This window comes from Phascolarctos cinereus, unplaced genomic scaffold (assembly GCF_003287225.1).
Source record: "Phascolarctos cinereus isolate Bilbo 61053 unplaced genomic scaffold, phaCin_HiC Scaffold_1;HRSCAF=81, whole genome shotgun sequence".
NCBI classification, from domain to species: Eukaryota; Metazoa; Chordata; class Mammalia; order Diprotodontia; family Phascolarctidae; genus Phascolarctos; species Phascolarctos cinereus.
This window is the reverse complement of record NW_027555514.1, coordinates 98,680,399-98,689,358: the sequence shown is the minus strand read 5'-3', so window position 1 is coordinate 98,689,358 and position 8,960 is coordinate 98,680,399. Positions and strand designations below refer to the sequence as shown.

General features: G+C 41.1%; 1 pseudogene; it reads left to right on the top strand.

Moving 5' to 3' along the window:
• Positions 1 to 327: 327 nt before the first annotated feature.
• On the top strand, positions 328 to 4,685 carry LOC110216219 (TRPM8 channel-associated factor 2-like; annotated as a pseudogene).
• The last annotated feature ends 4,275 nt before the right edge of the window (positions 4,686 to 8,960 follow it).

Sequence of the window (8,960 nt, the reverse complement as noted above, 5' to 3'; positions counted from 1 at the left end):
AGGCTTTTCTGAGCATTATATATCTTTCTCTGCCTCTACTCCTCTTCTCTGTCCTGTGCTAGCAAAACATTAGAGAAGGAACTGTTCTTGACTAGTTGAGTGTGATTATATGTTCAAATGGTCAGAGAGAAAAGTTTGGTATTCTAGACTGCAGCCACTGACTTCTCTGATAACTGTGACTGAGCTGCTTCTTTGCTTCAGTTTTCCCATCTGTGCCAGAGAGGGATGAACTTTAATCTTTGAATGAGTTTGAAACGTAAGGACTGCACTATTTGCTGGCTTAATCCTATGTAATCAACAGAGATTGTGATGATGATGCTACTCTTCTAAGGGACTTCTTACATCACCAAACTGAGTATTTGCTTCTCTCTCTCCAACAGGTGAAGAATCCATGACAATGACACCCTCAGATGCCATTAAAGTGCTAATGAATGGGGTAGATTCCTGGGACCTCCCTAGCTGTGAAGTTCCTTGTGAACTACTTCTCATTGGTGAAGCTGCTTTCCCAGTGCTGGTAAATGGGAAAGGCCAGGTACTCATTGCTGCTTCCCAGCAAGGGCTGCAGGGTGGTCTTGGCCCATGAGGGCTCCCTGCAGTATACAAGTTTGGCCCAATTTTTCCACAGTGCGGTGGGGTGGCTCAATCCTTGCCCAGGTGCTGCCATTGGGGTACATTCATCTGTAAAAAGTCTGGTCTCTATCCTCTGTTTCCCTTGTCTGAAAGTGCAGATTACAGATTGCATACAAGATTCCCTAGGAGTATACTGCATGAATGCCTATGATGCCACCATAGCCAAAAAAGCTGATTCAGTTTGTGAAGAATGGTGGAGGCTTGCTCACTGGAGGTCAAGCTTGGCATTGGACGAGTTAACAGTGTCAGAACAAGGTTCTATCTGACTTCCCTGGTAACCATATTACCAGTGTGGCTGGTGTGTACTTCACTGATACCTGTGGAGATATCAGCCACCTTGAAGTCTCTAAGGAAGTACCTACATATATAGTAAGGTAAGTGGTGTTCCTGTGAGTAAAGAGCCCTAAGGCAAGGTGTCAATGAGTAGAGCAAGAATGATCACATTAAAGGCATCCTTGGTCTCCATAACAAAGGGCATTCTTGTCTAAAAGGAGTTCTCTGCCCACATTCATGAAGTCTTGTTATCTAGTTTACTTTTTTTAATCTGATCTATTTTTTAAAAAAAATTTAACCAATACAAAATATTTTTGATGATTACTGTTTTATAACAAATACAGTATAAGAGCTGGAAGTGTTTTTTCTTCTATTCTTCCTACTTTTTCCATTATTTCTTTTGAGATACTAGATTTTTTGTTCTTTCAAATGAACTTCATTATTTTTCTACCTCTAGAGAGTAACCCCTTGGTAGTTTGATTGTTGTAATATTGAATCTACAAATTATTTTATATAGTATCATCATATTTATTATATTGGTGTGGCTCTGTTGCGGTGTAAGAGGTTGAGAGGTTGTGACCCCTCAAAGACTGGAGTACAGGACGGGTTGTCTGGAATGAATTCACAGACTCAAGCATTCTTTAATTCAAGGTGGCAAAGATTTATTGTTATGCTTTTCAGTGGGCAAGGATTCTTAAAGGATCCTGCAAGAGACTGAGAATGCAGCTAGGGTTTATATGGGAAAGAGCATGGGAAAGAAATGCTAGGAACACTGATGAGGTAATCCAAAGGTGCAGGTGTCTTTGGGGGCTATGGATGGGAAAGTACAGGGAGAATACCGGACAGGGAGGGGGATGGATCTTTGGAGTCTGGCAAGAGGAAGAGTTCTTGGGCAGGTCAAGTACACCCCTCTCCCTCTGTCTTGATGAGAGAATGCTCTGCAATAAAGGAAAGCTTTCTCACAACTAAGGAATTGGGAGGCTTCCAGAGATATTATCTGAGGGCTGGGGCCTGAGCAGCCAGATAAGGGTCGTGCTGAGGCCCATGCATGAATAACTGCTAGGCACAGTGTCCTTGGGCTGGGGAATGGTTGTTAGAGACAGTGTTTCTGAGACTAGGGAGAAATTGGGGCACAAGTACAAGCACAAGCACCCTAGCACCCCATTATTACGGGTCAGAGATCACACAAACCAGACCAGGTGTCCTGGTCTCTGGTATAAACATAATTATCTAAAGTAATTACATTGCAAGCTTTCTTATCCATTTGCGTTGGAGGTACGGGCTGTACTGAGCTATGCAACAGTACATTTCACTATTGTTTAGATTTAGGAGGAAAGAGGTCTGGGGCAAGATTAAGCACCAACTTTTGCTTTCCATGGCTTAAAGGATCCTACTACCTAAATGGCAAAATAATGTTCTTCATTACACCAGCAGCAGGAGCAGCTCAGTGGCTGAAGAGTGGGTTGGGCCCTGGCATGCTTAGTGGAAAAGGGCAGACTCGTATTCCACTGTTTACTGCAATGTAATACCAATTGGCCCCTTCACACTGAGATCAGTATAACACTCAATAATCATGACACAACCCATGGGCATCAGTCAATTGGCTGAGTGGAAACAGTGCTGTGTCTAGAGTCAGAAAGACCTGAGTTCAAATCTAGCCTTAAATAGTTATTTCCTGTGTGACCCTGGACAATTCAGTTAACCTTATTTGCCTCAGTTTCTTCAACTCTAAAAGGAGTTGGAGAAGGAAATGGCAAGAAACTCTAAGTTCATGTATTTTATAATCTCTGATTCACACCATGCCAATCAGGAAGGTAAGTGCCTGATGGCTAACATGGTTTTTATATTCCATTCACATCCCTACTTAGGATCAGAGGTACATAGTATGAGATCTAGAAGGGATCTTAGATCTTCAGCCTGATCATTTTACAGATTAGGAATGGAGCCCCACAAAGATTACATAGCTTAGTCATAATTACATGGATAGTAAATAGCAAGGTTGGGATTTGAACCAAGATTGTTGTTGTTGTTCAGTCATTTCTGTTGTGTCCAACTCTTTGTGACCTCATTTGGGGTCTTAACAGAGGTATTGGAGGGGTTTGCCATTTCTTTCTCTAGCTCATTTTATAGATGAAGAAACTGAGGGAAATAGGGTTAAATCACTTACTCAGGATCACACAGCTGCTAAGTGTCTGAGGCTGGATCTCAGGTTTTCCTAACTCTGGACCTGACACTCAATCCACTGTACTATGTAGCTGCCCCTGAATGAAGATTACCTGGCTACAAAACCAGGGATCTTAAAAATATGTAAGAGGATAGTGGCAAAAAGAAAGAATAAACATCACATTTCATCCATTTGCAAAGAGGAAAAAAAAACAGACAATATTCAGGATAATGACCTATAACATGATATGAGTATAACATGTTATTTCTATTACTTAATTTGATCTTTACAATAACCTTGTAAAGAACATAATTCAAGTAATATTATCTCTGTTTTACATGTAGCCTAGATTATGTCCAGAGAAAGTTGATCAGGATGGGCAGGGGGAGCTCAAAATTATAACATATAATTAGAAATCATGGATATTAGGCCTTGGGGTAGTGGGAGTCAAATGATAGCTGTCTTCAAGCATCTGAAGGACTGTCTTGTGAATCAGGAATTAGTGCTGTCTTTTGGACTCAAAAGGCAAAACAAGGATCAATGGGTGGAAGTTACAGGAAGCAAGATTTTAGGTCATGGTGAGTAAGCATGGCTTAATAATTACAGTTGTCAAGTAAAGGAATGGACAGTTGTAAGAACTAGAATTTCTTGTCACTTGAGAACGTTATGCAAAGGTTGGGTATCTTATCAGGTATATTGGAGATGAGATGTGTGCTTTAGCTGGGGATAAGATTAGTTGAACTTTAAAGCCCCTTCCAATTCAAAGACCTTCTACCTCAGAATGTAGGTCTCTGTTTACAAAAGACCCAGTAAATGTTTGTCGATTAATTCATTACACACATAATAAGGAATATTCCTAATTCTCTGAGCCATATTAGTCCATTAAATGCAAACTAGAAGTAAATGCCTCCTTTTCAGATTTGGAGAAGACTTGTCTCAAGATCAGAAGCAACTCTTAAATGGAATCTCAAAACTGAGCTTCAGTTTGCCAGGAGTCCCATCTCAACTCCTGGTGCATGGAGCCTTGGCCTTCCCTCTGGGGATAGATAAATCACTTGGCTGTTTCCTGGTAGCTGCCTGATATGGCCAGAGTCGGGTGGTGCTTGCTGCCCATGAAGATATGCTCTGGGACCCTAAACTGGCCCCTTTTCTGTATAATGCTGTTTGTTGGTTGGCAGGGGATAACAAGGGTAAGATTGGGATTAACCCTGAGGTGAAAGATCTGTGTCCCTTGCTGTCTGGATGTTGCCTGGAATGTTGCATAGTACCCCGTGTCACTTCTGACTTGAGTGTCTACTGCTGCCAGGCCTTCCAGGCCTATGAGGCAAAACAACTGCGTGAGTTTGTGGCAGAGGGTGGGGAATTACTGATTGGAGGTGAGACTTGCTCGTGGGCCTTTCAGAATCAGTGTAAAATTACTTTGGCTGATTATCCTGGGAACCACATCCTTAACCCCTTTGGCCTCAGCATACTAGACAAAAGCCTGAAAAAAGGTAGTTTTCCTGCCCTTCGTCCTAGTGACTGCCAACAACCACTTACATTTGGCACTGTCCCAGGTCCTGAACAAGCCAAATTTTTCAGAGAAGGTGCTTGGCAGAGGGCTGGATGGAAAAGCTAGACAAGGATCGTGAGGCCTTCCTGATGATGCCTGTAAAGGGGATCCCTGCATATGTTTCCTTGCAGTATTTCTTCAGAAAGCCTGAAACCAAACAAGAAAAAAATTAATTAATCTCCCCTAGCCCTACATTGGATAATTAGGGGAGCTCCTAAAGCTCCATATTGTATGTGAATGTAACCACAAGGCATATGCCCCGCCATGCTTAGCAAAATAATTCCTTTTTGAAATTTAAAAAGAATATGTAAGCTAGTATATTTAGAGTTACCTCCACTTATTGCACCCTCTAAGATATAAGGTTATGCAGGTAAACTTGGCTGAGCCCCAAAGTTTCAGTTAAGCCCATGAGCTGGTAGGCATAAGTACTAGATAGATAAGCTTAGGTGCCTGAGGTACCACCTGAGTTTATCCTGTGTGTGTATCCCAGATAAAACTCCCTCCCCTCCCCTTACCCTTCTAAACATTGTATAAAAATCCCATGGTTTTGTTGATCTGTCAGCCAGACTAGGCTATAGCAGACCAGCCAGAGTGGTCACTGAGGCTGACTCACTAGCACAGCAGGAAGCCATGATCCAGCCGTGCTGTTAGTGGGGGTGTCCAAAGCCTTGATGTGCAGTCTATGGCTTTCTATTCTCAGGAGCCTATCTTTACCCACAGGGGAAAGAGGTGACCTGGCTTTGCCAGCAGCCTTAGGTGACTTTCCTGTACCCCTGTAAGTACAGACAGCTCTGAATGATTGTGCTTACACCTAACTTCAGGAATTAACATCTCCCTTGAGTGGTCTTGCATAAACCTGGCCTTAGGCATTTACATCTGCTGTTACAATAAAATTTGTGTGTTGAGCATCAATCCTGATTGGACCTGAGTCACTTGCGGCACCAGTTTTGACAGATGTTTTATGTGTTGTATTCCCTGGCATAGGAGGGCAGAGCAAGGCCCCCAGCAATAGCAAGTACCCATGGTCTTCCTGCTGCCAAACACAGGAGGAAAAGTACAGTCCACACCTACAGCAACTTACAGTAAGGGGGTGGGGAGGAGAGTAGAGATGGGCTTGCCATAGAGGTGTGCAGTCAGAATTCACCATTAGTAGTTCAGTTGGGCTCAAGCCTAGAGCAATATTCTGTCTCAGCATTGTGCATTAGAGCTCAGGCCCCAGGTGCAAGGGATAGTAGTAGACCCTGACAGAGAAGCAGTGGGCAGAAATGTGAGCCCTATGGGCTTTGGACAGAGACTTAGGACCCAGGAGCAGAGAAATGGCTCCATGAGCAGTTGATATCATTGTGCAGATAGTGTCGCTGTTGCAGCAGACTGCTAATCAGCTCCCAGCAGCAGGAGCAGCCCAATGGCTGTTGGGTTGGGCCCTGGCATGCTTAGTGGAAAAGGGCAGACTCATTGTAGCCCACTGTTTACTGCAATGCAATACCAATTGGCCCCTTCACTCTGCTGTCAGTATAACACTCAGTGATCATGATACAACTCTTCCCGAGGGAAGGCTTAGAGAGCCAAAGGGAAGCACTGTTGATGAGGTGCTTGTGTTATGGCATCAATGGAGGGATGAAAATTTCTAACTATCCTCCAAAGAATCAGAAGGAGGGCAGTGTCTCAGAGGCCTCTCATGTGGTAAAGATTTTGAATTTCACCTCACCCCTGCCTTGGGACATCCAGAGAGAGGGAAGTCTTGATTGGTGGGACAAGAAACATTAAGTGGGTAGTGTACAAGGCAATGCTTCCTGACCTACAAAGAGGATTGCATCAAGTGTCATAATCATTGCTGTAGACCTGGTGTTCCCTGCTGCTAGGAGCTGGAGTCACCATACAGTCACCTTTTTCCATTTTGAGACCCACCTGTGTACTAGAACACCACCCACCACATGACCTGATCATTCTGAACCAGGATTCAGTTGCTCCTATAACTCCCTTAGACTTGGTCACTTCTCCAGGAAAATGTCCCTGTGTTTGTTTCATTTTGTTTTTGATATGTTTCCATTGTAACCTTTAAGTGATGACTGTATCAGGCTTCTTGAGTACTGGAAGTCAAGATAAAAGTTACAGACCATTTAAATGGTGGATGGTCCTCCAGAAGATCTTAAGAATCTTACCCCCAACAGGTGGAATGTGGTGGGAGCAATAACTTAACCCTTCCAGATGTGTGCAGTGTATAGCTTGGTTTTACTTAACCATGTTGTTTTTTTAATTGTCAACAGAGAAGACTCGTTTTGGATTCTGGGGAAGAAGTACATCCAGAAATGATTGGGATGTTAAAAAAAAACCAATAACAATAAGTCTTCAAAAAGAATTAAAAATACTGGCTTGCTGAATGTTAGCCAGTACCATATTGTGCTCAGCAATTTCTATGAGGCTACCCTGTTTTGTTTGACCACAGAACTGGCCCAGACAGAGATTGTTTATACATCACTGATACACAGAGCTAGAAATGGGACTATCCTTTTCCAGCTCTATTCCCCAGGACACTCTGCCTTCACAAATAACAATGGCATCAGTCTAGATAAAAATATAGAGTGGTAGAACCTATCCAGAGTAAGTGCTTGGAAAAGGATGGAGCTGGATTGATCCAGCAGGATGCCATAGGATCCTGGGTACCTTAACAAGAATGTGTTCCTTGAAAGTGATGGGGCTTTTAATTACATACAGGATTTAGGGAGAATGTGAACAGAAAAAGAATACAATTACCTGATATTTGGAGAGCAAATGCAGTCTCTGGAAAGGATATGAGGTCTCTGAAAGAGGCTACAAGGACTCTGGAAAAGGACTTGGGATTACTAAGCAGTCAAGTAACCAACCCTTATGGTGACTACTACCAACCACTGCCAATTTGGGTTCTTTAATTACTGTTTTAGAGTATAGAGCCACTCTGAGATGAGACTCTTCTAAATTGAAAAAAACAAAACAAAAAATTTGTGGCTACATGAAAATCCTAAAACCTTTATTTCTTCGAGGTGCCATCTTAATGAATATTTGTTGTATGTAATTGAGAACCAGAGTTGCTAATGTTGGACTCAGAGTAGGGTCAGAAGGGTATGGCTATGTAGGTTTTATACTTGACTCCATAGAAGGAAAGAGGATGCATAAGTTTTGTCAGGGTGGTCAAGTTCACCGTGGTAGAAAGAGAGAGATTCAAGAAAACCACTTTTCAGTATTAATAAAGATTGCAAATTTGGCTCTGTATTTCCATTTAAAGAACCTGAGTAATACAGGAGGGTAAGGTGCTTTAAAATTCATAAGTCCTAGTCACAGCCTTTTATAATATAATGGGTATATGAGCTTTTGCCAGGGTGATAGGAAAGTTCACAAACGAGCAACAGTTTCTAAATTTGATTTTTCCTTTTAGTTTTTCTAGTTGCTTCTCACCTCAGTATTTCTAACAGTAAACTAATGAGGTTTAGGCAATTTACATAATCTGGCAGTAGTAATGAAAGAAAATGAAGACAAAGAAGGAAGAGTTACTGCAGCTTCTATCAACATTATTTTATTAGACATTTATAGGTATCCAATAATTTTATAGCTGTTTGCACATATGGGTCTATCTCTCTCAGCAAAAGAACAGATTAGAATATATTAAAATAATCAAAAGTAATAAAAATAGTTTCTGGCAGGTTTGTGCCTGGCTAACATGCACAGTACCAGATTTCATCCACCCTTTTCTTAATAAGCCAAGATCAGATCTCTGCCAAAAATAATAATTTTCAACATCCAACTAATTCAAATTAAGATATAGTTTCACATTTATTTAATTTTTTATTTATGATATAAAATAAGCAGCTCAATAAAAAAATATGATTGCACATGAAACTGCAAATCTGTTATGTACAACTTGCTATTCCTTTCAAACACATAATAAATTTATTACCTAAATTTCTTTTTCCTTTTTTTCCCTCCCTCCTCCTCCCACCCTAGACACAAAAAAAAAAAAATATATATATATATATATATATATATATATTATGTAATATTACTCTATACAAACTTCTACTTATCTGTTCTTTCTCTGTATATATAGATACTGTCTTTCTTCACATGTCTTTTATAATCTGGATGTTTATACTAGGCGAAATGACTTGTTCACCCAATGTCATTCTCAAAACAATATTGCTGTTACTGTATACAATGTTCTCTTGGTTCTGCTCATTTTACTCTTCATTGTTTCATGCAGGTCTTTCCATGTTTTTCCAAGGTTGTTGAGCTCATCATTTATTCTATATTTATTAAACACTTCCATGTGAGATACTATGGTAGATGCTGGGTATACAAAGACAAAAA